The sequence below is a fragment of the Pseudophryne corroboree genome, chromosome 6 (assembly GCF_028390025.1).
Source record: "Pseudophryne corroboree isolate aPseCor3 chromosome 6, aPseCor3.hap2, whole genome shotgun sequence".
In the NCBI taxonomy this organism is placed as follows: Eukaryota; Metazoa; Chordata; class Amphibia; order Anura; family Myobatrachidae; genus Pseudophryne; species Pseudophryne corroboree.
The window spans coordinates 465,261,977-465,289,138 of NC_086449.1; positions in this window are offsets into that span (position 1 = coordinate 465,261,977).

The following is a 27,162-nucleotide window of genomic DNA, read 5'->3' on the forward strand; positions in this document are numbered from 1 at the left end:
GAAAATTTTGTTTGGCGCCCCCACCCCACGTGACGGGGAAACAGGGTTAGTGCATGCCGCAGGCACGCGTAAAAAATGGGGCGTGGCTTCATAGGAAAGGGGCGTGGTCAGATTTGCTCCCCGTAGTTTTGCCCCCTGTAGAGTTGTGCACCCTGTAGAGCTGTGCCCGCAGTAGCTGTTGTGCCCCCTGCAGCTGTTGTGCCCCCTGCAGCTGTGCCCCCAGTAGTTGTGCCCCCTGCAGCTGTTGTGCCACCTGCAGCTGTGCCCCCAGTAGTTGTGCCCCCTGCAGCTGTGTCCCCTGCAGCTGTGTCCCCTGCAGCTGTGCCCCCATTAGTTGTGGCCCCAGTAGTTGTGCCCCCCTTAGTGTGCCCACCAGTAGCTGTGCCCCTAGTAAAAATATAAAATACTTACCAGCCCCGTTCCTGCTTCCCGACCACTGCACTCCGTCTCCGCCACCGGCGCTGCTCCTCTGATCTATGGGAGAGACGTCATGACGTCTCTCCCATAGCGCCGCACAGAAAGGTCCTCTCTGCGAAGGGAAACTAGATGCTATCTCACTGCGCGTCTAGATTCCCTTCGCGCAGAGGACCTTTTCATAACCACTGCCATCCTAGTTAGTAGCGGCTCTTGCTACGTATTATCGGCGCCCCTGGGACAGCGGCGCCCCAGGCAAAAGTCCTGCTTGCCCGTGGCAAGAGCCGCTACTGCCCTGAATCTCCACTGCTTGCAGTTATTCAGCAGCACAGGGCCAAGTTTAACATGCAACAGGATAGGTAGTCTCAGTGCTGTAACTATGCATTTTAGCGCTGTGTGCAAGAAACGTCATCGGTGCCCCCCAATGCAAGACAGGGTCAGTGCACGCCACAGGCGCGCAAAAAATATATAGGGGCGTGGCTTCATGGGGAAGGGGCGTGGCCACAAAATAATACCAATTCATACTATGGTGCACAGTAGTCTCCATTATTCAAATTACGCTGCACAGTAGCACCACTACACCAGGTAGAGCCCCTTTTACACTTTACGGCAGCCAGTCCCTCTTTTTACACATTACAGCAGACAGCGTCCCCCTTATTACACATTACGGGAGACAGTGTCCCCTTTTTACACATTACGGCAGACAGCGTCCCCTTTTTACACATTACGGCAGACAGCGTCCCCCTTTTTACACATTACGGCAGACAGCGTCCCCCTTTTTACACATTACGGCAGACAGCATCCCCTGTTTACACATTACGGCAGACAGCATCCCCCTTTTTACACATTACGGCAGACAGTCCCCCTTTTTACACATTACAGCAGGCAGCGTCCCCTTTTTGCACATTACGGCAGACAGCGTCCCCCTTTTTACACATTACGGCAGACAGTCCCCCTTTTTACACATTACAGCAGGCAGCGTCCCCTTTTTACACATTACGGCAGACAGCGTCCCCCTTTTTACACATTACGGCAGACAGCGTCCCCCTTTTTACACATTACTGCAGACAGTCCCCCTTTTTACACATTACGGCAGACATGAGAAGCACTCTCCTTTCACAATTGGTGATAAAATATACATATGTGGCACTGCAGTGCTGCTACTCACAAGTCAAAGGGGATGGAAAACTGCAGCCTGCCCGAATACGTTCTCCTCCTCTCAAAGCTACTGTAGCTGGCCAGCTTCTCGTAGAGCTTGGCGGGGCACAGGGAGACCGAGCAAGCCGGGACAGGCTCCCGAGTTGCGGGGGTAGCGATCCGGCATCCAGGGCAGAGAGAGGCGGTTCAGTGTGAAGGGAGAGACCATGGAGACCGGCGGCGGCGGTAATCAGAGACCTGACAGCGCGTCATGTGGGGGGGGGGAGCTGTGGCGCTCAGGGTCCGTTCAGAGAGGCTGCACTGGACTCTATAGTGAATGCTGCCAGTGTAGTTACGGCACTGGGTAGTCTACCTGGCAGAGGAGTCTGGGATCACTCCTCAGAAGGAATTGTTACGTGTTTAAAAATTTGCAGTGCACCAAATGATCATTATGTCATTATTCTCACTTTTACACACAAGTGGTCACCTAGCAAGAGCCTGCAGCATATTAGCTGAACAAGCTGGCTGGCGGGTGTTTTATTTAGCTGTTTCCCTGATTCAGTTTGAAAAATTGAGCTAGAATGAAAACCTCTTAGGGGGGAAGCATTGTTTTTGTTGCTAGGGTTTTTTATTCAATTTCTGCTTACTGATTACCAGGGTTGTTCAAGTTACAGCCAGGTGGAATCTGAAGTCTGCATGGACTTTCCCAGGAATAGTTAAGGTAGTGATACAGGAACATAAGGTAGTGATAGTGATAGAGGTACAGGCATGGCCTCCTTGGGCTGCAGAGACAGATGCCCCTCCTTGGGCTGCAGAGACAGATGCCCCTCCTTGGACTGCAGAGACAGATGCCCCTCCTTGGGCTGCAGAGACAGATGCCCCTCCTTGGGCTGCAGAGACAGATGCCCCTCCTTGGGCTGCAGAGACAGATGCCCCTCCTTGGGCTGCAGAGACAGATGCCCCTCCTTGGACTGCAGAGACAGATGCCCCTCCTTGGACTGCAGAGACAGATGCCCCTCCTTGGACTGCAGAGACAGATGCCCCTCCTTGGGCTGCAGTAGCAGAATCGGCTACTGTAGATGACTTGTAGACATGAGCGCTATGATACTGAGATTTGTCACCATTTCCAGGCTTGCGAAGTATGCAATCCTTAACAAAATTATCAGAATTTCCTCAGTAAAAACAAAGGTGTAGTACCCTATGCCAGAGGAAGAGACTTTAGTAACTGAATGGGACAAAACAGGATCAACAATGTTGGTGGTATTCCCGGGGAGTTCAGGCATCACAGAAAGATTACTAGTCAAAAGTTTTTGTAACTGCATTAACATCTGGTAGAGAATCTGCAGTTGGTCAGGAACCTGAGTACAGAGAGTCCGAGAATCTCTGGAGGAGTTCTGCTGCAGACTAGAGATGAGCGCCTGAAATTTTTCGGGTTTTGTGTTTTGGTTTTGGGTTCGGTTCCGCGGCCGTGTTTTGGGTTCGAACGCGTTTTGGCAAAACCTCACCGAATTATTTTTGTCGGATTCGGGTGTGTTTTGGATTCGGGTGTTTTTTTCAAAAAACCCTAAAAAACAGCTTAAATCATAGAATTTGGGGGTAATTTTGATCCCAAAGTATTATTAACCTCAAAAAACATAATTTACACTCATTTTCAGCCTATTCTGAACACATCACACCTCACAATATTATTTTTAGTCCTAAAATTTGCACCGAGGTCGCTGTGTGAGTAAGATAAGCGACCCTAGTGGCCGACACAAACACCGGGCCCATCTAGGAGTGGCACTGCAGTGTCACGCAGGATGTCCCTTCCAAAAAACCCTCCCCAAACAGCACATGACGCAAAGAAAAAAAGAGGCGCAATGAGGTAGCTGTGTGAGTAAGATTAGCGACCCTAGTGGCCGACACAAACACCGGGCCCATCTAGGAGTGGCACTGCAGTGTCACGCAGGATGTCCCTTCCAAAAAACCCTCCCCAAACAGCACATGACGCAAAGAAAAAAAGAGGCGCAATGAGGTAGCTGACTGTGTGAGAAAGATAAGCGACCCTAGTGGCCGACACAAACACCGGGCCCATCTAGGAGTGGCACTGCAGTGTCACGCAGGATGGCCCTTCCAAAAAACCCTCCCCAAACAGCACATGACGCAAAGAAAAAAAGAGGCGCAATGAGGTAGCTGACTGTGTGAGTAAGATTAGCGACCCTAGTGGCCGACACAAACACCGGGCACATCTAGGAGTGGCACTGCAGTGTCACGCAGGATGTCCCTTCCAAAAAACCCTCCCCAAACAGCACATGACGCAAAGAAAAAAAGAGGCGCAATGAGGTAGCTGTGTGAGTAAGATTAGCGACCCTAGTGGCCGACACAAACACCGGGCCCATCTAGGAGTGGCACTGCAGTGTCACGCAGGATGTCCCTTCCAAAAAACCCTCCCCAATCAGCACATGATGCAAAGAAAAAGAAAAGAAAAAAGAGGTGCAAGATGGAATTATCCTTGGGCCCTCCCACCCACCCTTATGTTGTATAAACAAAACAGGACATGCACACTTTAACCAACCCATCATTTCAGTGACAGGGTCTGCCACACGACTGTGACTGATATGACGGGTTGGTTTGGACCCCCCCCAAAAAAGAAGCAATTAATCTCTCCTTGCACAAACTGGCTCTACAGAGGCAAGATGTCCACCTCATCTTCACCCTCCGATATATCACCGTGTACATCCCCCTCCTCACAGATTATCAATTCGTCCCCACTGGAATCCACCATCTCAGCTCCCTGTGTACTTTGTGGAGGCAATTGCTGCTGGTCAATGTCTCCGCGGAGGAATTGATTATAATTCATTTTAATGAACATCATCTTCTCCACATTTTCTGGATGTAACCTCGTACGCCGATTGCTGACAAGGTGAGCGGCGGCACTAAACACTCTTTCGGAGTACACACTTGTGGGAGGGCAACTTAGGTAGAATAAAGCCAGTTTGTGCAAGGGCCTCCAAATTGCCTCTTTTTCCTGCCAGTATAAGTACGGACTGTGTGACGTGCCTACTTGGATGCGGTCACTCATATAATCCTCCACCATTCTATCAATGTTGAGAGAATCATATGCAGTGACAGTAGACGACATGTCCGTAATCGTTGTCAGGTCCTTCAGTCCGGACCAGATGTCAGCATCAGCAGTCGCTCCAGACTGCCCTGCATCACCGCCAGCGGGTGGGCTCGGAATTCTGAGCCTTTTCCTCGCACCCCCAGTTGCGGGAGAATGTGAAGGAGGAGATGTTGACAGGTCGCGTTCCGCTTGACTTGACAATTTTGTCACCAGCAGGTCTTTCAACCCCAGCAGACCTGTGTCTGCCGGAAAGAGAGATCCAAGGTAGGCTTTAAATCTAGGATCGAGCACGGTGGCCAAAATGTAGTGCTCTGATTTCAACAGATTGACCACCCGTGAATCCTTGTTAAGCGAATTAAGGGCTGCATCCACAAGTCCCACATGCCTAGCGGAATCGCTCCGTGTTAGCTCCTTCTTCAATGCCTCCAGCTTCTTCTGCAAAAGCCTGATGAGGGGAATGACCTGACTCAGGCTGGCAGTGTCTGAACTGACTTCACGTGTGGCAAGTTCAAAGGGCATCAGAACCTTGCACAACGTTGAAATCATTCTCCACTGCACTTGAGACAGGTGCATTCCACCTACTATATCGTGCTCAATTGTATAGGCTTGAATGGCCTTTTGCTGCTCCTCCAACCTCTGAAGCATATAGAGGGTTGAATTCCACCTCGTTACCACTTCTTGCTTCAGATGATGGCAGGGCAGGTTCAGTAGTTTTTGGTGGTGCTCCAGTTTTCTGTACGTGGTGCCTGTACGCCGAAAGTGTCCCGCAATTCTTCTGGCCACCGACAGCATCTCTTGCACGCCCCTGTCGTTTTTTAAAAAATTCTGCACCACCAAATTCAAGGTATGTGCAAAACATGGGACGTGCTGGAATTGGCCCAGATTTAATGCACACACAATATTGCTGGCGTTGTCCGATGCCACAAATCCACAGGAGAGTCCAATTGGGGTAAGCCATTCCGCGATGATCTTCCTCAGTTGCCGTAAGAGGTTTTCAGCTGTGTGCGTATTCTGGAAAGCGGTGATACAAAGCGTAGCCTGCCTAGGAAAGAGTTGGCGTTTGCGAGATGCTGCTACTGGTGCCGCCGCTGCTGTTCTTGCGGCGGGAGTCCATACATCTACCCAGTGGGCTGTCACAGTCATATAGTCCTGACCCTGCCCTGCTCCACTTGTCCACATGTCCGTGGTTAAGTGGACATTGGGTACAGCTGCATTTTTTAGGACACTGGTGACTCTTTTTCTGAGGTCTGTGTACATTTTCGGTATCGCCTGCCTAGAGAAATGGAACCTAGATGGTATTTGGTACCGGGGACACAGTACCTCCAACAAGTCTCTAGTTGGCTCTGCAGTAATGATGGATACCGGAACCACGTTTCTCACCACCCAGGATGCCAAGGCCTCAGTTATCCGCTTTGCAGTAGGATGACTGCTGTGATATTTCATCTTCCTCGCAAAGGACTGTTGAACAGTCAATTGCTTACTGGAAGTAGTACAAGTGGGCTTACGACTTCCCCTCTGGGATGACCATCGACTCCCAGCGGCAACAACAGCAGCGCCAGCAGCAGTAGGCGTTACACGCAAGGATGCATCGGAGGAATCCCAGGCAGGAGAGGACTCGTCAGACTTGCCAGTGACATGGCCTGCAGGACTATTGGCATTCCTGGGGAAGGAGGAAATTGACACTGAGGGAGTTGGTGGGGTGGTTTGCGTGAGCTTGGTTACAAGAGGAAGGGATTTACTGGTCAGTGGACTGCTTCCGCTGTCACCCAAAGTTTTTGAACTTGTCACTGACTTATTATGAATGCGCTGCAGGTGACGTATAAGGGAGGATGTTCCGAGGTGGTTAACGTCCTTACCCCTACTTATTACAGCTTGACAAAGGGAACACACGGCTTGACACCTGTTGTCCGCATTTCTGGTGAAATACCTCCACACCGAAGAGCTGATTTTTTTGGTATTTTCACCTGGCATGTCAACGGCCATATTCCTCCCACGGACAACAGGTGTCTCCCCGGGTGCCTGACTTAAACAAACCACCTCACCATCAGAATCCTCCTGGTCAATTTCCTCCCCAGCGCCAGCAACACCCATATCATCCTCATCCTGGTGTACTTCAACACTGACATCTTCAATCTGACTATCAGGAACTGGACTGCGGGTGCTCCTTCCAGCACTTGCAGGGGGCGTGCAAATGGTGGAAGGCGCATGCTCTTCACCTCCAGTGTTGGGAAGGTCAGGCATCGCAACCGACACAATTGGACTCTCCTTGTGGATTTGGGATTTCGAAGAACGCACAGTTCTTTGCGGTGCTTTTGCCAGCTTGAGTCTTTTCAGTTTTCTAGCGAGAGGCTGAGTGCTTCCATCCTCATGTGAAGCTGAACCACTAGCCATGAACATAGGCCAGGGCCTCAGCCGTTCCTTGCCACTCCGTGTGGTAAATGGCATATTGGCAAGTTTACGCTTCTCCTCCGACAATTTTATTTTAGGTTTTGGAGTCCTTTTTTTTCTGATATTTGGTGTTTTGGATTTGACATGCTCTGTACTATGACATTGGGCATCGGCCTTGGCAGACGACGTTGCTGGCATTTCATCGTCTCGGCCATGACTAGTGGCAGCAGCTTCAGCACGAGGTGGAAGTGGATCTTGATCTTTCCCTAATTTTGGAACCTCAACTTTTTTGTTCTCCATATTTTATAGGCAGAACTAAAAGGCACCTCAGGTAAACAATGGAGATGGATGGATTGGATACTAGTATTGGATACCTGCCGACTGCCGACACAGAGGTAGCCACAGCCGTGAACTACCGCACTGTACACTGGTTGATAAAGAGATAGTAGTATACTCGTAACAACTAGAATGACACTATGACGACGGTATAAAGAATGAAAAAAAAACCACGGTTAGGTGGTATATATTATAATAATAATACAATTATGGATGGACGGACTGCCTGCCGACTGCCGACACAGAGGTAGCCACAGCCGTGAACTACCGCACTGTACACTGGTTGATAAAGAGATAGTAGTATACTCGTAACAACTAGTATGACACTATGACGACGGTATAAAGAATGAAAAAAAAACCACGGTTAGGTGGTATATATTATAATAATAATACAATTATGGATGGACGGACTGCCTGCCGACTGCCGACACAGAGGTAGCCACAGCCGTGAACTACCGCACTGTACACTGGTTGATAAAGAGATAGTAGTATACTCGTAACAACTAGTATGACACTATGACGACGGTATAAAGAATGAAAAAAAAACCACGGTTAGGTGGTATATATTATAATAATAATACAATTATGGATGGACGGACTGCCTGCCGACTGCCGACACAGAGGTAGCCACAGCCGTGAACTACCGCACTGTACACTGGTTGATAAAGAGATAGTAGTATACTCGTAACAACTAGTATGACACTATGACGACGGTATAAAGAATGAAAAAAAAACCACGGTTAGGTGGTATATATTATAATAATAATACAATTATGGATGGACGGACTGCCTGCCGACTGCCGACACAGAGGTAGCCACAGCCGTGAACTACCGCACTGTACACTGGTTGATAAAGAGATAGTAGTATACTCGTAACAACTAGTATGACACTATGACGACGGTATAAAGAATGAAAAAAAAACCACGGTTAGGTGGTATATATTATAATAATAATACAATTATGGATGGACGGACTGCCTGCCGACTGCCGACACAGAGGTAGCCACAGCCGTGAACTACCGCACTGTACACTGGTTGATAAAGAGATAGTAGTATACTCGTAACAACTAGTATGACACTATGACGACGGTATAAAGAATGAAAAAAAAACCACGGTTAGGTGGTATATATTATAATAATAATACAATTATGGATGGACGGACTGCCTGCCGACTGCCGACACAGAGGTAGCCACAGCCGTGAACTACCGCACTGTACACTGGTTGATAAAGAGATAGTAGTATACTCGTAACAACTAGTATGACACTATGACGGTATAAAGAATGAAAAAAAAACCACGGTTAGGTGGTATATATTATAATAATAATACAATTATGGATGGACGGACTGCCTGCCGACTGCCGACACAGAGGTAGCCACAGCCGTGAACTACCGCACTGTACACTGGTTGATAAAGAGATAGTAGTATACTCGTAACAACTAGTATGACACTATGACGACGGTATAAAGAATGGAAAAAAAACCACGGTTAGGTGGTATATATTATAATAATAATACAATTATGGATGGACGGACTGCCTGCCGACTGCCGACACAGAGGTAGCCACAGCCGTGAACTACCGCACTGCACACTGGTTGATAAAGAGATAGTAGTATACTCGTAACAACTAGTATGACACTATGACGACGGTATAAAGAATGAAAAAAAAACCACGGTTAGGTGGTATATATTATAATAATAATACAATTATGGATGGACGGACTGCCTGCCGACTGCCGACACAGAGGTAGCCACAGCCGTGAACGACCGCACTGTACACTGGTTGATAAAGAGATAGTAGTATACTCGTAACAACTAGTATGACACTATGACGGTATAAAGAATGAAAAAAAAACCACGGTTAGGTGGTATATATTATAATAATAATACAATTATGGATGGACGGACTGCCTGCCGACTGCCGACACAGAGGTAGCCACAGCCGTGAACTACCGCACTGTACACTGGTTGATAAAGAGATAGTAGTATACTCGTAACAACTAGTATGACACATTTTGACGGTATAAAGAATGAAAAAAAAACCACGGTTAGGTGGTATATATTATAATAATAATACAATTATGGATGGACGGACTGCCTGCCGACTGCCGACACAGAGGTAGCCACAGCCGTGAACTACCGCACTGTACACTGGTTGATAAAGAGATAGTAGTATACTCGTAACAACTAGTATGACACTATGACGGTATAAAGAATGAAAAAAAAACCACGGTTAGGTGGTATATATTATAATAATAATACAATTATGGATGGACGGACTGCCTGCCGACTGCCGACACAGAGGTAGCCACAGCCGTGAACTACCGCACTGTACACTGGTTGATAAAGAGATAGTAGTATACTCGTAACAACTAGTATGACACTATGACGACGGTATAAAGAAAGAAAAAAAAATACCACGGTTAGGTGGTATATATTGTAATACAATTATGGATGGACGGACTGCCTGCCGAGTTCCGACTGCCGACACAGAGGTAGCCACAGCCGTGAACTACCGCACTGTACTGTGTCTGCTGCTAATATAGACTGGTTGATAAAGAGATAGTATACAATACATACAACAATATACTACTATACTGGTGGTCAGGCACTGGTCACCACTAGTCACACTGGCAGTGGCACTCCTGCAGCAAAAGTGTGCACTGTTTAATTTTAAATTAATATAATATTATGTACTCCTGGGGGCTCCTGCTATAACAACCTGCAGTGCTCCCCAGTCTCCCCCACAATTATTATAAGCTTTGCCTTTTATACATTGATGTGCAGCACACTGGGCTGAGCTGAGTGCACACAGACTGAGTCACACTGTGTGACTGGCTGCTGCTGTGTATCGGTTTTTTTCAGGCAGAGAACGGATATAGCAGAGAACGGATATATTAAAATAAATAAAAGTTAACTAACAACAACTGCACTGGTCACTGTGGTAAACTCTGTCTGACTCTGCACAATCTCTCTCTCTCTTCTAATCTAATTTCTAATGGAGAGGACGCCAGCCACGTCCTCTCCCTATCAATCTCAATGCACGTGTGAAAATGGCGGCGACGCGCGGCTCCTTATATAGAATCCGAGTCTCGCGAGAATCCGACAGCGTCATGATGACGTTCGGGCGCGCTCGGGTTAACCGAGCAAGGCGGGAGGATCCGAGTCTGCTCGGACCCGTGAAAAAAACATGAAGTTCGTGCGGGTTCGGTTTCAGAGAAACCGAACCCGCTCATCTCTACTGCAGACACTGTGCCAATTGATACACAGGTGGAGCTCATTAACTCTCACCTTCCAGGCAGAGAACTCAGCACTCAGGAAACTCATGGTACTGCATGCCTCCCAACATTGGGAGAAGAGAAGGAGGAACACATTGACACGGCAAAGCCGTGCCTGCCCAGAAAGTGGGCATGGCCTATAGAAAAGCCACGCCCCCATTTTTCATCAGTACGAGGGCATGGCCAGCGCTTTGTGAGCTGCTGGCCATGCCCCCTGTCCCTCCGTCTCTAGTGAATAGATGATGTGCGCATGCACACAGTGTCTATTCACCGCTGCTCTTATCTGAACTGAGCAGAGCAGCGAGTGTCTGGAGCCTCCCAACTGCCCCAGCACCACCGCGGGACACTGTGGCCCACGGGTGGGACAGCGGGACAGTCCTAAAAAAATGGGAGGTATGGTACTGGCAAGCTGTTTATCCCAGTGAGCAGAAAAGATGCAGGATTCAGGACAGATGGCAGAGGTAAATCACCAAATATAAGAACTACAGTCAGGATCATGACAAGTGTGACTTACCTGTGTGTCCTCTGGTTTCTTCTGGTCCGGGATATCACAGTTTCTGGTTCTCCTTGGTGTGAGGTAGGTGGGTTAATTACACAAATAAAAAAATCACAGTTTTATTAGGATGTCTGCTAAATATTGCTATATGCTGGTACAATGACCATATATCACAGAACATACACGCATTTTATCAAGTGGGACTTTTTGATGAACCCTTGAAAATGTCCAATTGGACGAAATGCATTTGGGACACACCCACATCCTGACTGCAAATCCTATTCACTATTCACTAATCATCGCTTTTTGTTTGATATTTTTGTATTTGCCTTTCATTTTGCAAACATATATCTTGTTAGAATTCACTACACGTAGTTTTGGGTCCCCTGTATGATAGAGATGCAGGAAAAAAAGACCCATACCTCCAATCCATATCAGCTGCTCATGAGACCTTCATGTAAATTCTACCTGGATGTCAGATACCAATATTTCAAAAAGTTAATTAAAAGTTTAAAGTAGAAATAAAATTTAAAAATGTTACTGCAAAAACAACTATCCCTTCAACACTGGCAAACTGAAATAAATAACTTTGACTACTAGTTCTTGGATTAAACAACAAATAATGTAACTGTTTATTAAGGAACGAAAAGGACTGAGCTGGTCGCAATGGCTGAGTAAGTCTGGAGCTACTCAGAAACTGCTAAGAAATTTCTATTCGCAATTCTGCTAATCTTTCGTTCGCACTTCTGTTAAGCTAAGATACACTCCCAGAGGGCGGCGGCTTAGCGTGTGCGATGCTGCTAAAAGCAGCTAGCGAGCGAACAACTCGGAATGACCCCTATAGTAGTATAATGGGGGGGGGCTGCACACCGTTTACAAAAAAAATAAGAGGTGCTGCCATGCTGAGGCTTCTAGCACTGCACAGGCAAAAGATAAATTCTGAAACACACTTTAAGCATTAAGAATATTGACAGTCACAATTATTTTGATAAACTCTTACAAATAACATAGAGTATAAGTGGAGTTCTTAGTAAAAAATTTGGGCAAATATGTTGGCCCATTCACTACGTCCAGATGAACTTCATTAGATGGATCCCTAACATCTCTAATAATAACACATTATTTAAATGTATCCAGGACTTACCATTAAATAGAGCCCATTCTAATATGCAGTCAGCAATGCAGGAACCTATGTTGATAAAAAAAAAACTCCTGAGGGTGAATGGGAGGGCTGCTAATACAAAACTGAAGGAGCCTTATCTTCAAGTGTACAATATATATAGAAATATATACGAAAGAGTGGGGGATTTGGACAGCACACCCTAATTTTAAACATAATAAGAGGTGCTACCATGCTGAGGCATGTATACTAAGTAGACAGAAGTGATTTGACACTGACAGCAAATCGATCAATGACACTTTATTGATATTTGTACTTTGTAGGTATACCATGTGCAGTGCTTACTGCAGACACACTTCTTGGCAAACATTCCACAAGTTCCTGAACAACAGCAGGCGGTATGTTTTGCCATTCCACCTTAAGTACAGTGACCAACTGTCACACTGAAGAAAGTCGAGTCAGTCTAGAATGCACCCGTCGCTCCAATTCGTCCCAGAGCTTTTTAAAGGACTCTGAACTGGCCAGTCCATCCAGGTTACCGAATGTTCTGTTTATCAGTCCAGCATCACCCTGGAAACATGACATTATGCAGCCTACGATGATTTCCTCTTTTCAAACTGGGTTAGCTCCTTCCGGCAAGCCATTTTATTTGCAAATTATCTAAGCAGTGCGCCTCTACCCATTTTATACCTTCACAAAAAATGTGTCTACTGCAGAAGCACACCATTTGCTTGCACGCATGTGGGTGGGGTGTCCAATCGCATCTGTCTAATTAGTGTAGAAGCATGCTGAAGCTGATAGAAGTGTAGAAAATGGGGCATGCTTAGTTTTATCTATTTATTTATTTATTTGTTGTTGTTGTTGTTTTTTTGAGGGGGGGTGGGGTTATGCTTCTTTAGAAACCAGTGTGGAAATTACTGTACTGTAGAAGGTGTCTATGGTACAGTAATTACAATATACAATATAAACAGCAACGTAAGTGGGTGTTTCCAATCCCTTTACTGAACCCCAAAATAAATGTTGAATACTTGTATTCATGGCTACAAAGTCACTAGCATAAAAAATAGACCAGGCAGTTACTTCCAAAATAAGGACATGGCATTGATGGGTTGGAGGATGAAAAAAAGAAAAAATTCATCCTCCAACCCATTAACTGCCAGTTGGTTTCTAAATCATTGCTATCAATTACACCCAACAAGTCATTTTTTATGAGAATATTCTTGTGTCCAATAATATTTTGACTATAATTCCTCAATAAGATGAACCACAGGAGACTTTTGCCAATTACCCAGACCGATATTCTATCCACCCAGTGAGTTCTCTGCAACTCATGGTGAAATATTTTGGCATTTGGTCTGAAGAGTTTAATGCCTACTTACTGAGGTGATAATGGAAGGGTTAAATACCATCTAGAAAATCAATCTTATAAACAATCTGCTCATTAAACAACACAATTTCTGCCTACACTAATGACTATGGGAGCATTCATATCTGTGACATCACATTTCTTTATTACCTTTTGTACCTTCTTGCATTTATAGGTCTTATTGTGCTAGTTGTATTGTCGTAAGATTTCCAGTAGAGAATATCCTGCTGATGTATTTTAGTGTTTAATCTGTGGCCATTGTTTCCTCTGAATTCTACCACTTTGCAAACCTTGTGAAGAGCTCTGCAGGAAATACATAAATATAGTTATGCATATTTACAGTACAAATCACTGGTAAAAAGGAAATGCTGCAGTTATCAAAAACAACTTAAATACTGTACATTATATATAGATAAGTGAATCAAAAAAGATGTCAACCTTTTGAAGGCTTTTCACATGAACACTTTGGGGAGAATTTAATTGTGGGTGAAGGGTGTGAGTTGTCTTTGCTGCGACATTTAAATTCCGCAACGTCACTGCATATCGCACCACCCGCCAGAATCGTAAATCACATAAAAATGAACATGACCCAGGCTGTCGTAATGTGCGGCTGTTGCCACGCTGATTCACCAGGCAAAGACATCCGACCGCAATTGAATTCCTACCAACGTATGATATAGTTTGGGTGATGTACTACAGTCACCCTGAAGATATGTTTACTGAACTTAATATCAATGTAATTTTATTGAACATAAAATATTGTATTTGAATAAATATTAATGTGCAAAATCCAGAAGACCAGTAGTGAAAAATACATCTAAGACCCCATCTGGAGTAGGACACTTTTGTGCATGTTTGTGTTGGGACAAGGTAGGAACAAATGTTGTGACCAGCAACAGGCAATGACAGGAGGTGCTGGTCACTCTAAATCTGGGTAACCTGCAGCCAGGGCCATCTTTTTGTATGTGCTCAATGGGCAGTTGCCCAGGGGCCCAAAGAGTATAAAGACCCTAGGCTAATAGCTGAGGGTTACTTTTTTCCAGGGGTACCAGATTTTTGAAAATCGGCCCTTGGGAACCGGAGATATCTGACTTCAAAGTAGTGGTCCCTTTCTGTGCCTGTTAATTGTACTTCAAAGCCAGATATCTCAGGTTCTGTCTGACTCAGAGTTTTTCTGAGGGTTGTGTCCAAAAGCTGGGACTCTTCCCTTTCGATGAATGCTATCAACAGATCCAGAGATATCAGCTTTCAGCAGCTGGTCCCTGCTTAGGCTCCACCCACCTGGTATGCAGTTTTATATTTTCGTTGATGGATTGCTCTGGCTCCTGAACTCTGATCCTCAAGTCCCCAGAACCTCCTGAAAGGTGTGACTCTTTACTTTTTTTATACCACTGAAAGCTAAGAAATCTATTTCCAGAAACTGGAGATATCTGCAGTCGAGCAAGCTGCCCTCCCACCAGAAAATTATGACTACTAAGCCCACTCCACTATCCACCCCTCCCCTGCATATTAAACACTCCTTACCACCCCAGAAGTCATGTACCGGGGCCACTTAATTCAGCCCAATGCTCCTTTCTATAGTTCAGTGTTCTCCCTCTCGCCACATCTCACACCATCTGTGCAGTAAAGGCGTAATTAACATATTACTGCTCCAGGTTCTACATGCTGAGCAAAATATGGAACACCCCCTACTGCCCACGGTACATAAAAGCTGCCGATGATAGCACCCCCCACCCCACCCCTACTGCTGGAGGATGGGTAGGGGTCCAGTTTATTGCTTTGCCCAGGGTCCTACACTGTTGTTAAGACAGTCCTGCCTGCAGCGTGGGGTCTCAATCAACACCGTAGGACAGAGGTTCCCAAACTCTGCCATTGCAGTCCAGATTTTAAGGATATGCATGCTTAAGCACAGTTGATGTAATAATTACAGTACTGTCCCTTAGTAAAATTGATTGAACCATCTGGACTCAAGCATGGATAGTCTTAAAACCTGGACTGCAATGGCAAAGGACAATTAGGCCAGCAAGGAAATACTAGGTAATAAAAACAAATAAAATCCTAGGTAATAAAAACATTAAAAAAACTGCAGATAAAGTCTTATAACTCAGGTCCAAGGCAAATTGGTGGAACATTTTATATTGGCCATACTACAAGACCCATAAAAATAAGAAATGAGGAGCACCTTAGAAACATTAGGGAAGGGCTGTAATCTCACTCTTTATTACTGCATTTTAAAAAGAAACATGGATGCTCCAGTAATGCTATTAAGAGATTTTATGGAAAATTTGTTTTTGCAGTTATAATGAAACTGGAAATTTTATGGAAAAATATCCTTCCATATGTATGTAAAATTGAAAATTGTAATGCACCTACGCACATTGTTGTTTTTATAATGTTTATTTTTTAGGTATACTGTATTTCTGAAAAGACTTTGGATGAATGATGACGCCATGTCCGGGATGACACTTCCGCCGGTGGACAGCAAATGGCGGAACTTATATATAGGAAGTCACATGATTAGTGACGGCAAGTCCAGTGACGTCACCTCTGCCGCATTCACACAAATGGAGGAGAAAATGAGCGTGCCCCCAGGGGTAGCGTCTAGTTTCTGTTCGTGGAGAGGGTCTTTCCCATAAGCACTTGGGTCCATGTTACAAACTATTTGGAATAGTAACCTGTGGCGAGCAGAGCGAAACACCAAGCCCGAAGCGTGGCGAGCGTCCAATGGTGCATAGATTAAAAAAAACACAAACGAACGGAGAATGGAGAAAACATTTAGGTGCTGTAAGGGCGGAATTTTTCTCCTGCCCTCTCGTTATGTCATTTCCAGGTCCTGATCACGAAGGGAACATAGGGGGTCATTCCAAGTTGTTCGCTCGCTAGCAGATTTTAGCAGCATTGCACACGCTAGGCCGCCGCCCTCTGGGAGTGTATCTTAGCATAGCAGAATTGCGAACGAAAGATTAGCAGAATTACGAATAGAAAATTCTTAGCAGTTTCTGAGTAGCTCGAGACTTACTCCTACACTGCGATCAGCTCAGCCCGTTTCGTTCCTGGTTTGACGTCACAAACACACCCTGCGTTCGGCCAGCCACTCCCCCGTTTCTCAAGACACTCCCGCGTTTTATCCTGGCACGCCTGCGTTTTTCTGCACACTCCCAGAAAACGGTCAGTTTCCGCCCAGAAACACCCACTTCCTGTCAATCACACTCCGATCACTTCAACGATGAAAATTCTTCGTTCAGACATGAGTAAATCTATTAAGTTTTGTGCTAAAATACTTAACGCATGCGCACTGCGTACCATGCGCATGCGCATTTTTGCCTTAATCGCTCCGTTGCGAAAATCGGCAACGAGCGAACAACTCTGAATGACCCCCATAGACACAACCGTGCCCCCGGCCACATGTCCGAAAAGAGTCATATACTCTGACACATGTTTATATGTATAATAATTGTCTTAATTATTACCGGGATGTTATTGTGTATTGTTAATGAAGGTAGATAGTAATCAATGTGAGCATGTAATCAATTGGTAATAAGTAAGGGTATAAAATCCCTTAGTAGCAGCCAACCCCCATATCTTGAGATAGATCAAAATGCGTTGGAGGGGGACAGTCTGGTGCTGATGAGGAGGTGAACCAACCATTGTCAAGAAGGTCTTGCTCCAGAGGAATGGGGTCCAATTGATTTCAACATTTGCAATGGGTAGGAAGTCATCTTTTAAACTCAGCACAACGTATCACTGGGTATGGGTCATTGGGTAGACACAACTTAGGTTGACAGTCATTAGGTCGACCAAGGAAGGTCGACATGCATTAGGTCGGCAGGGACAATAGGTTGACATGGTCATTAGGTCGACATGTACTAGGTCGACAGGTCAAAAGGTCGACATGAGTTTCATGTCAAATGTGCCATCTTTTAAAATTAAAATGTTTTTACACTCTGATCTGCTGTTTTTGGCATTTTCTTCCTTTATATGATGTGAGAACTTGAAGATGAGAAGCTACATATGGAAATAGTAGGATAAATCAGTAATGGTAATGCCATGAGCATGCCATAAAGACACACCGTATGGGCTTGTTGAAAATCTGCATTTTGTGAGTGTAACCTGTAGGGGGCAACCCCCGGGAATATTCACTTGGTGGTGGACAGGTTATCACCTTCACCAATAGAGAACTGTTGTGTGGGACATTGAAACCCCATACCAATATAAGGAAATTTTGCTGACCTTTTGGCATTTAAAATATCAATTAGGATTATTATGTCTTAAAGTGCCAGTGCTAACAGTTGATTATTTTTCTGTGTTATTTTGCTGCTCTAAGTGTTTAGAGAAATGCAGCCAAATGGACTTAAGCTTATGCACCTTACACCCAATTAAAAAAACATATTTCCAACTCTTTTCTTGCCTGCTAAAGTGCATAAGAAAGGAGAATTTACTATGCATTTGGCTAATGGGAGCAATCTCCAGAAGCACAAATACGTATTGACTGTCCATGAAAATTATGAACGTTAGCAATTGTAGATTTTTTTTATCTGCTAACTTCAGCGAATTCATAGACTTAATTATAATGCAAATTCCATCTAATTACAAACAAATTAAAAAGTACTCAGAATGTAAGACAGTTCAAATCATTCATGCTCTCCTACTATTGTTCAAATAAAGTCCAATTATAGCATGAGCCAAAAAAATAAAAATCTTAGGTTAATAGGCTGCAATAGCAAATCTGGTTTTATACAAAATGGGGCTCAGAGGAGAGTAACATAGAAATATAGAATTTGACGGAAGATAAGAACCACTTGGCCCATCTAGTCTGCCCTATCAAATGTACTTGCACACACTTACACACTAGGGTTATTTTTATTTTTTGTCAGGAACCAATTAACCTACAACTTTATTTTTGGATTGTGGGAGGAGATTGGAGTGCCAGGAGTAAACCCACTGAAGAACAAGGACAATATACAAACTCCACACAGTTAGGGCTTTGGTGGGAATCAAACCCATGACCTCAGTACTGTGGGGCAGTAATTCTATCCATTACACCATCTAAAGTGCATCAAGTACAATGAGGAAATATCATTCTGGGTGCACTGAAAGCAGAGACACCTATTTGGAATCGTATGTTGTACATATGCAAGGCCGTAACTTGGTGTTTGCAGAGGGGGCACCGCACATAGTGCTGCAGGGTAGGGGTCGCTGTTGGTGGCATTTTTCAATTATTTGTTTTAATTACTTTCATTTGCAGCTTCCCCCCTTTTTAAAGCCCAGCATCTCCTGACCTGTCTCCTACCCCCACCCCTTCCATTGCTAATACCAATACAACATTCATGAACTTATCTTGATAGCTCTTTGTTGTTCAGTCACACTGTCCTTTATTACATTTCAAGATGCTGACATACCAGGGATTTGAACCCATTGTCTGTGGCATTGCAGTCAGACAATCTATTAATTGAGCAATCTGCCCTTGCATAGAAAGGTAGATCATTCTAAGCTAGAGAATTCTAACTATTTGAAGCTTACCTTGTACTTTGTGAGAAAAATGATCAGCATTGCGGCTGAGCAGATCTATGTAGTGTTTGGCTGCAAGAGATTGGATGTGTGGCTGCACACTACATAGATCTGCTCAATTTCAATGCTGATTATTTGATTTACAAAGTACCAGTAGCTTCATATAGTGTTCATAGTTTTTATGCAGGATGAAATACTGTAGCTCAATAAGTAGGGTGTTTGATTTGAATTCAACAGGTTATAGGTTTGAATCCTGGGTATGGCAGTATATTGAAATGTGTTATTTAATAAAGGGTATTGAAAATGAATAACAACAAGCTCTCAAGTTAGGTGCATGAATGTGGTATAAAGAGGACTTGTGTCCAAATCCATTTTCTTGCAGTGGTCTATAAATGTGTGTGTACTAAATATATATATATATATGGATGTGGTGTAGACCCAATTATGCGCTATATATGAGCTGCAAACCTTATGACGTACTCTCTGTTAGCTAGAGTACAGATAATAGGATACAAAAATACAGAATGTCAAAGGGAGCTGTATATGTTGATTGTGTAAAATACTCTTCCGGATTATGACCACAAAGTGATAAAATAACACTTGGTTTATTCACATATTATCTATGCACATTATACTTTGATGAACATAGATTATCACATAAAAAATCAAATGGTGAACATATTTAAAATACAGATTCCAATTTTGTTGAAGACATGATATAATCAGTGTATTCCATCCAATAGTATTATATACAGGATGTCTGATGTTCTCACAGAAAAACCATAGGGTATGGTTTTTCTGTGAGAACATCAGACATCCTGTATATAATACTATTGGATGGAATACACTGATTATATCATGTCTTCAACAAAATTGGAATCTGTATTTTAAATATGTTCACCATTTGATTTTTTATGTGATAATCTATGTTCATCAAAGTATAATGTGCATAGATAATATGTGAATAAACCAAGTGTTATTTTATCACTTTGTGGTCATAATCCGGAAGAGTAATTTACACAATCAACATATACAGCTCCCTTTGACATTCTGTATTTTTATATATATATATATATATATATATATATATATATATATGACATGCGCTAGGTCACAGGCAAGGCTGTGAAAGAACACAGCACTGACCAAATCTGATAGTTATGATGGCGGCAGTCAGGCAGCAGGCATCGCTGGCAGGTGGCGTCACATCTGACAACCAGTGTGCTGCAGCACAACAGTTGAAACATGCTGATGTATAAGCTATACAAGGGAAAAGCAGAGTTTATGGTACAATCTATTGTTTATGGGTATACATTTTGTAATCAAGTTAATAGTGCTGTCCAGTATACAAGGATACTATCTAAAACTTTCCAAATATTTAATCACGTGTGGCACTCCTGAGCTTCATTAGAACTTCTGAAGGCTCCATTATAATTGTATTATAGTTCTGTTACATTGTATAGAGTACAATTATGATTATTTTTCTTTTATTAGCTGTATATGTATTCTAGGTACATATTCAATATTAATAATTGGGTCAAAGGACGCCAGCTGGATAGCACAATATACTTCATAATTTATTATAGCAACCTTATTTTAAGTAGGAAATGTCATTGTGCTAAAAGTCAACATAACATCTTTAGAGTTTCTATTTGTCAAATTCTCCCTATTTTGCACATTCTTATAAGTAGCCTGTCACAAAAGGTTATACCTGAAAGTTTAAAGGTCTTATGAAGCAATTGCTATATCTACTATTAATATTTTACATGTCTAAAAAAAAGTTATATTTGCTTTAATAAGCAGATCTTTGGTTCTTACTTCAGTAGGAACCCCACTGACTTTTTAATTAGATTACCATGCCAAGAACCAATCGACAGATGGTTGGTACTTTCCCACTGTTTCTTGGATGAAAGCGACTATTTTAGGAAATGCTACAGTTTGTATCTATTGTCTATTTTCCTTTCCACTGTGATTCCTGTGCTATATTAAACAATTACATATTAATATTTCATTGAGCCAAATGCAACAAATAAACTAGCACAGCTATCCATTAAATTTATTTACATGATTTAAAATTTAATTAATTTTCTTTCCAGTTTTACAAATATGTATTTATTTCTGGATATTTTTACACGTCAATTTTTTACAATCTCATCCCAGAAAATTAAAAAGGGAAACAATATATATGTTAAGTTAAATAAAATGCACTGTACTGTTTGTTTTTTTTTCTTTAATGCACAACAGCTCTGAGTGTCATTCTAAGGGAGAGATGGACAAAAAGGTGGTCACCATTGGACAGATTTGTGCACAATTCCAACAAGGGATTTGTGAGAAATGTTAGGCAAAATGCGTGTCAGATTATATGGTCCGTGTAAATATGGGAACACCAGAGCTAACATTGGTAACACACCTCATTCTCACTTGGATCTTAATTTAACTTAGATATTCTGGGTGCACTCTCATTGTAGCACTATTGATAAGGAACCTTGCATTTTTAGCTGAATGGCATTGTGGAGGCCAACAGCAGATACTCCTTTAATAGTTTTCAGCTTTCTGACAAACTGCAACCTCCAGACTCTCTCTTCCTTCCATTTACTGTCTATATCTACAGTACGGACACATGGGAGACAGAAGAAGCGGTGGTCCTGTTCTACTTTGTTAATGTATCTTTTCCTGTGTCCTTTTTTATCCTCACTTTTGGTGATTATTATTGGAATAATATATTTATAGATGTTCACTGATTTTATACTATTATGTTATGCATGTTGATATGTATCGATTCATTATTTTGCTTTTGAGCCAACTGGTTATTTGAGAAAATATACGCAGACAGATATGTATTATGATTATTCACAGATCATATCAACTAAGTTTACAAATATTTACTCTTTTTTGCCACAATGGAGAGCTTGAAACAATTGTTACCTCTGATTATGCCATTATGCCAGGCACCTAAATTACAAGAGGTGTGCAATAAGTTTCTGGATGTGCAGCGTATAGGTAAGGTTGACACAAACTGTCTGGTTGTGAATTGTAATCTTGTAAGACTTTTTGGAAATGTCAAGGCACAGAATTGTATATAAGCAGCACTGCACACAGAAAAAGTCAGCATGTTCACTTCCTTCACAAACTCCTTAAGGAGCTCAACAGAGGCCACTGTACAGCAATGATCTTCGACAACTATAAGAATAGGCTGCTACAGCAGGAGAGTTTTGACAGACTGTGAGCTGCTTTTGTTGAGGAAGCACCATCCCAAACCATTGTGTGTGAGTGGTATGCAGAATTTAGTCACAGAAGATGGTCCCTAGAAAATGAGGAGCATTGCTGTTGATCTGTGTGTGCCATCACTGAGTACAATATTGCTGCTATGCAGGCCATAGTTGAGGTGGATGCCAAGGTGACCATGGCACAGTTAAAAAAGTAGATAGGGGTGTGTGGCCTGGCTGCTGTGGAGGGTGGTTGTGCTTTCCATCAGCTCCTGCAGGCACAGCCCTTCTAGTGCTGTTTTACCCCCTCTATCTGCCCCATAAGATTGCCAGAGGCCCCCCTGTGTCCTTTCCTGCCTGGCTGCTGGTGTCTGGGGGACCCGCGGAGTCGGGGAGCGCTTTTAAGCGCTCCTGCGGATTGCGGCCTTTCCCCCAGACGGAAGCCGGGGCCTGGAGTTCGGTGGAGGCCCGGACCGGCCTTCCGGAAGTGCATCCCTGCCGGGAATTGAGTGCTGGCGGACCCTGCCCTCGTTTTGTGGAGCTGCCCGGACCCCCTCTACATTACCTGGGGAGCGGAGAACCGGACGTGCCACGCTCGGAGCTCCGTCTGTGGCCGCCGCGCCTGCTGTCCCTCCGGACACCTGACGTGCTCCCCCCCCCCCTGCTTCCTCCTTCCGCCCGGCTGCCGGAGTCCCGCGGCGTGGGGGGATCTCCCGTCCAGACTCCTCGGCTTCCCCTGTGTCTGCCCGCTCGGCTCCCGCTGCTCTGTGGTGAGGGCTCTGGGGCTCCATCAGCGGGAGGGGCGGCTGCCGTCTGGCGCACTGCTGCGGGGCTCACGTGGGCTGCCTGCAGGGGGAGACAGGGCTGGTGTGCTCCACGGCCAGCTGCCAGTCCTTGCTTGCCCGGGTCCTGGGGGAGTGCGGGCGGCTGCTAAAAATTATTGTGCCAGGTTGGGCCCTTTTTCCCCACAGGCTGCCTGGTCGCGCTGTGCGCCCCCTACTGCTCTTCCTGCTGGGTTGGAGGACCCTCTGCGCTTCCAGGAGGGCCCCCGTGGTGTCAGCGCTGCTCCCGCCACCCCCCTGCTTTCTGGTTGATATCAGCCTTCCGAGTGGCGTCTGCACTTGGGGGTCTGGTGGGGGCTCAGTGGTGCCCAGCTGCCCCGCTGTGGGTCTACGCCCACCAACACCCGGATACCCCCGTGGGGTACTACGCTGAGGCCCCCGCCTCACTCTGTTGCCACTGTACCCGCACCTCACTTTAACTGGACTGTTCCTCATTTACATGCTTATGTGCCCCGGGCTCGCTGACGGGATGTGAGTACGACCGCTCTCCACTGGCTATGCTGTTCTACTAGTGGGGGAAATGTGCCCCCCGCCATCCGTCATCCACCCTGCTGCGAACATGGTGTTGTCCTCTTGATATGTTTTTTTCCCACCCCCTCTTCTGATGGCCAGAGGCAAGAAAAATCAACAGGGAAAATCCGCTCGGTCTACACGTAGTACCCCGTCTCAGTCGAACCTCCGATCCTACTTATCTGTACCGCCGGTTGCTGATCCCTCTCCACCTGTGTCTGCTATGGGTACTGACCCAGCTACGATGGCTTCCTCCAGTGGCGGATTTAGTGGGGGGGGGGCACCAAGGCACGTGCCCCCCCTGTCATTTTTAGTTGATTTTTGTATTTTTATTTTATTTTGTGCGCACGCCGCAGCCCTCGCGGTGGCTTGGGGGCGAGGGGCTGCGGGGGCGCCACTGATTTAGTGCAGACTGACATGCGGACGAGCGTCCGCATGTCAATCTGCGGTCTCGTTTCCTCCCCTGCTGTTAGGAGGGACACGGAGGGCACAGTGCACGCCTCCCTGTGTCCCTCCTGGGTCTCCGGCGGCCGCGGGTCTCATAAAGGAAGTGCCGTTCGTGAGCACTTCCTTTATTAGAGTGACCCGCGGCCGCCGGAGACACAGGAGGGACACAGGGAGGCGTGCACTGTGCCCTCCGTGTCCCTCCTAACAGCAGGGGAGCGGGGGGAGCGGCGGCGGCGGAGGAAGCGGGGGGGGGACGCACTGAGGGGGCATATCTGGCACTGGGGGGGAATATCTGGCACTGGGGGCATATTTGGCAGGGAGGGGGGGGGGAAATATCTGACACTGGGGACATATATGGCACTGGGGGAATATCTGGCACTGGGGGCATATATGGCACTGGGGGGGGGATATCTGGCACTGGGGGCATATGTGGCACTGGGGGGGGGAATATCTGGCACTGGGGGCATATGTGGCACTGGGGGGGAATATCTGGCACTGGGGCATATGTGGCACTGGGGGCATATTTAGCACTGGGGGGGGATATCTGGCACTGGGGGCATATGTGGCACTGTCGGGGAATATCTGGCACTGGGGGCATATGTGGCACTGGGGGGTATATGTGTACCTGGCACATGGGGGGGCTATATTTGGCACTGGGGGCATGTGAGTACCTGGCACCGTGGGGGAATATCTGGCACTGGGGAGATATGTGGCACTGGGAGCACAGCCCTAGCAACAAGGACTACCTCCTAGCAATGAGCATGACACCCAGTGCATGAAACCCCTGGCAACGAGCATGACACCCAGTGCATGAAACCCCTGGCAACGAGCATGACACCCAGTGCATGAAACCCCTGGCAACGAGCATGACACCCTGAGCATGAAAACCCCTGGCACCGTGCATGGAACCAAGAGCATGAAACCCCTGGCAACGAGCATGACACCCAGTGCATGAAACCCCTGACAATGAGCAGGTATTTGAAAAGTAATTAGAAGCCTTACTGTAGGACTTAATGTGTAATGGGCATTACGGTGTGTGGCATAATGTATCACGGACATTGCGGTGTGTGTCATAATGTGTCACAGGCATTACGGTGTATGGTATACTATATCGCTGGCATTGTGATATGTGGTATAATGTCTCAGGGTCATTGCAGTGTGTGGCATAATGTATCACGGACATTGCGGTGTGTGTCATAATGTGTCAGGCATTACGGTGTGTGGTATACTATATCACGGGCATTGTGGTATGTGGTATAATGTCTCAGGGTCATTGCAGTGTGGCATAATATATAACGGGCATTGCGGTGTGTGGCATAGGGTATAACGGGCATTGCGGTATGTGTCACAGGCATTACGGTGTATGGTATACTATATCACGGGCATTGTGGTATAATGTCTCAAGGTCATTGCAGTGTGTGGCATAATGTGTCACAGGCATTGTATGTGCTATAATGTATCGGGCATTGCAGTGTGTGGTATAATGTATCACGGACATTGCAGTGTGTGTCATAATGTGTCACAGACATTGTATGTGCTATAATGTATCAGGGGCAGTGCAGTGTATAGCATAATGTATAACGGGCATTGCAATTCCTGTCATAATGTGTCACAGGCATTATAGTGTGTGGCATAATGTGTCGGGGGCATTACAGTGTGTGGCATAATGTGTCGGGGGCATTACGGTGTGTGCATACTGTGTCATGTGCATTATTGTGTGTGGCATAATGTCTAAGGGCCATTGCAGTATGTGGCATAATGTATACTGGGCATTACTATAAGGAGGAAAAATGACAAATAATGTAAGGGGCATGAATCAGGATTATTTTTCTTTCCTGTGGTGGCCAACGTCTGGGCGTGCAGGTTGCAAAACTGGGGTATAAGGTAGTCTTTTCCTGCAATACCACGCCCATTCCAACGAAGCCACGCCCATTCCAACGAAGCCACGCCCCTTATGGTGCCCCCCCCTGTAATTTTTTTCTGGATCCGCCCCTGGCTTCCTCCCCCACATCAGGTGATCTTCGGGCCCAAATGACCCAATTGAGGAGTGAGATAGGGGCAATTCTCACTCATGTCCGCTCCCTTCCTTCCAAACAAGATATGCAGGCCCTCGAATGCCGACTCCAGGACTCTATTCAGGCCCAGATCTCGTCGGTGCAATCTGACATTAAACACCTGGGCACTAGAGTCGTCTCTTTGGAAGAGGAAAGAGACACAGTCGAAGACCAACTTATCCGGCTTCGAGATACGGTCGCTCAGCAAGGGGCGGACATGGCAACGGTGCAGAACAAGCTCGATGACCTGGACAACAGAGGCCGTCGGAATAATATTCGGGACCGGGGTCTCCCGGAAGAGGTACCTCCATCCGGCCTCGTCGACGCGCTCACCAAAATATTCGGTGAAATCCTGGGCCTGGATCCCTCTGATACGATTGAATTCGACCGTGCACACAGAGCCCTTAGGCCGAAAGGCACGTCCTCTGATCCGCCGAGGGATGTCATCTGTAGGCTCCACTACTTCTCACAGAAAGAGGAGATTCTTCGTAAGGTGCGCGACTTGGAAGGAGTTGATTTTAACGGTACCCGCATCCAAATCTTTCAAGACCTCTCCTGGCGTACGCTCCAGCAGAGAAGGATGTTGAAGCCTTTGACCGAAGCATTACGCAAACATGGCCTGAAGTACAGGTGGGGATTCCCGTTTTCCCTGCAAGTCTCCCATGCTGGCAAGGTCCTCCATCTCCAATCTCAGGATGATCTACCTGGATTCTGCTCCACACTGGGACTAGGGGATGTTTCCCTTCCGGACTGGCGTGCTTTCACTCTTCCCGCTTTGGCCTCTGCCAACCCATCGAGGAGAGAACGGTGGCATAAAGTACAGAATCCGAAGAGGAAATCCAAAGGCGAAGACCCCCCCCAAGTGTCCGACGCTACCTGATGAGGGCCTGGCTGTAGGGTCGTGTTGGTTCTTTTTTCTTTGTGCTACGGCCTTGATGGCCTCTTCTGCGGGGGTT